Raw genomic sequence first — 3,373 nt, 5'->3', positions numbered from 1 at the left:
AACATCTGTATCATTTAAACTGCCTTAGACTCAATTTCCTCTTCTGTCACTGAGGGGTGCAATAAACTGTACTTTCTCTGGTCTGGTTTGCTGTGGTCCCCCTTCTCGCTCCCAGTTAATTAGTTTTGTGTTTAGCATTTTCCTGTATCCAATTTGCAAAGTTTTATAGATAATTTTAAATGTCAACTTCTAATCTTAGGAAAACAGATTCTAATTGACTAGGATTGTCCCTAAGCGCTTGCTTATCAAGGAACTGTTCCTTATACAAATCTCTGATAACCCCTCTGCTCTGGGTTCTGGCAGTTACTAATCTCCACTTGACCTTCTTTTCTCTTTCAGAATGTTAGATCTTCATTACCTTCTGTGCTTGCATAGGCAGGATAAAGATGACCAATAATTGACATACCGATAGCCTATACCGATAGCCTCAGTCTTGTCGTGTCTGCTCCGGCAGACTATGTGCGGTGATATTTTTCCTACTTTCTTATATTATCTTGAACTTGAAAGGCTCACTCTATATTGTAAGAGAGATACTTAGTTTTGGGGGAAACAAGATCACACTTAACTTCTGAGCCTACCTTTTAGGTTGTTTGGCCTTAATCTCTGATGTTCACTCCAGCTGGTCTCCCTCAGTTTGTGTGTAGCAACAATTGTTCAGTGAAGGAAATATACATAAAAACTTACACATACACACTTACACAGAGTTCATGCTATTTCTCCTGCATGATGTTGAAGTTTCGGAGACTAGAGAATGAAGAGGGGAATATCTACTCTTAACTGTAGAAGACTGAAAGTCTGCCCCACCTTGTAATTATTTATATTTCCACCTGGCAAAACAGGTATCTATTGAGCGTCAGCTGTGTGTTAGCCAGGGCACTGGTTCCAGGTGGGGGTGTACAAAGCTAAATTGTGCTTGTTGAATTCACTTTCCAGCAATAGGGCTGCCTCTGCTCCGTTCCTGGTATGTCTCATAATTCAAGTGCCAGCAAACATATGATCCAGACAAAACTTGCCAAGTTTAGTCTTGAAGAGCACATGATTCCAATGTGAAACTGTAAATAGCCTCAGGATTACTCAAAATTTGGCTTTTATACAGATACCACAGTCCCAGGCTTCATGAAAGGTGAGCAAGCCTTAAGGAAGCGCTCAGCAGTTTAGGCATGAGTTTAGAAAAGTAACAAAATGGAAATTCGCTCAAGGACTGCTGATTGAAAAAGCTTCCTATCTCTCTCCTAATCGAAAATTATCACAAAAAACATTTTCTCTCTGTCTTTCCTCCCTCCGTCCTTCTCTCCTTCTCTCCCTCCCTCCCACCCTTCTTCCTTCCTTCCAATTAGAGCTTCCAGAAGAAAAAGGTCCCTTACCCCCCTCCCAGTTGTGTTCCCTCTTTATTCATGAGAACAAGACTATGAAGTACAAGAAATCACTCAAAAATTCTCCACTTTAGGCGTCTTTGGGACATGGAGCTGCCCTGGATGGTACTTCAGAGGGAATCACCGGACATTGTAAATCCTCACAGGGCCCACTGGATGGAATGGAGGAGAGTATGGGCTATGATGTGAACCAATGTATATGAGGTGCAGAGGTGCCCAAAGATGTACTTACCAAATCCAATGGATGTGTCATGATGATGGGAACGAGTGTTGTTGGGGGGGGGAAAGGGGGGGTGGGGGGATGGGGTTGAATGGGACCTCACATATATATTTTTAATGTAATATTATTACAAAGTCAATAAAAAATAAAAAAATTAAAAAAAAAAAATTCTCCACTTTGTGATTCACTTCTAAAGAGCAGACAATTCTGGGCTGCTCCAAAGTAAGTCCGGCCCCCAATTCAGTAGTTATTTATAATGAAACCTCAATGCTCTCTTTATTCCTGTCTTATGTACCTTTATACCTAACACTTGTACAAACTCATGCTGTCATTGCTTTTCAAACCTTTCAGTCAAATTTCTGCTACCAGGAGCTGTTGAATGCTTTATTTAAACTTTTCTTAAGACTTCATGTGTTGTTTTCCTTTGAATGAGTGATTTAATCTGATTTATTAGGGGAGATCATTTTTTGAGAACAATTTATCATCTTTATTGTTATCCTTTGTCATTTTAACTTGCTTTTCAAGTTAAAAGATTTTGCCTGTATTGTCATATCACTTTTATTGTTTCAACTTAATATTTGTCCTCATCTTAATTTAGAGGCAGAAGTCTAATCTCTCCCATTCATTTGAACTTTTTTGGGGGAGGGGTGGGTGTATTAATGGGAAGTTTCACAGAATATGGTGACTTGACCCATTTCAAAGCCCTTTTTTAAAACTCCTCAAATTTCACTTTGCTTAGGAAACTTTCCCTTATTATATGAAGTAGGGAGTTGGAGGAAAATACAAAAATAATCTTTCTGAAATTATTTTTGATATTTTTCTTATTTTATGCATGGCTTATTGGTATAGATTTCAAGAGCAATAGATTATTAATTTTTTTCATTATAGTAATTCAGCTTTTGGAATTCAAATACAAAAGTTTTGATCTTGAATACAGGGTCCAATCCAACTTAATTGGCCTTTTATAACCCAAAGTAATCAAAGGGATCCACTGTTCTTGTTCCTATGTTACAAGATCTCCTCGTGTGACACTGATTCTGGTGACCTACTCTAACAATCAAGCATTCCACAAACAAATAACAACCAAACAGATACAGCAAATCCATCTTGAGGACTGAAGCAGTAGAATGGATAATTACATTAACTCTTGGCCCACAGCAAGCTTGTGTATGCTTGTAAGGGAAATCCAATTCTTCATTCATTTGTTCATTCATTCAAAGACTCTTCATTGCAATTTTTTTTGCATGTGTGGCAATAGCCATTTAGTCCAGGAATTGGCAAACTATGACCTGTGGGCCAAATCTGGCCATCTTTTCCAAGAATTATGAACTACAAATGGTTTTTACATTTTTTAAATGGTTGGGGAAAAATCATAAGAAGAACATTTTTGAAATGTGAAAATTGCATGAAATTCAAGTTTCAGTTCTCATGGACAAATTTTAAATGGAACACAGATATACTTAGTCATTTACATATTATCTATGGCTGCTTTCATGCTACAGAGTAGAGCTGAGTAGTTGTAATAGAAATTCTTTTGATCTGCAAAGTCTAAAGCATTTACCGTCTGGCCCTTCACACAAAATTTTTAATGATCGCTCTTCTAGACACTGGGAATTCAGCAATGAAATGACCAAAATAGGAAAAGTTTCTGTATTCATGAAGTTGCATTTTAATGCAGAGTTCTGATAAACAAATGAACAAGATGATTTTAGACCTTCAAATATATTATAAGGAAAATTAAACAGGATGATGTGATAGAGAGTGGAGGTGTGTTTTGTTT

Source organism: Dasypus novemcinctus, chromosome 11, assembly GCF_030445035.2.
Source record: "Dasypus novemcinctus isolate mDasNov1 chromosome 11, mDasNov1.1.hap2, whole genome shotgun sequence".
NCBI lineage: Eukaryota > Metazoa > Chordata > Mammalia > Cingulata > Dasypodidae > Dasypus > Dasypus novemcinctus.
The sequence above is the reverse complement of the archived record's forward strand: the minus strand, read 5'-3'. Positions refer to the sequence as shown.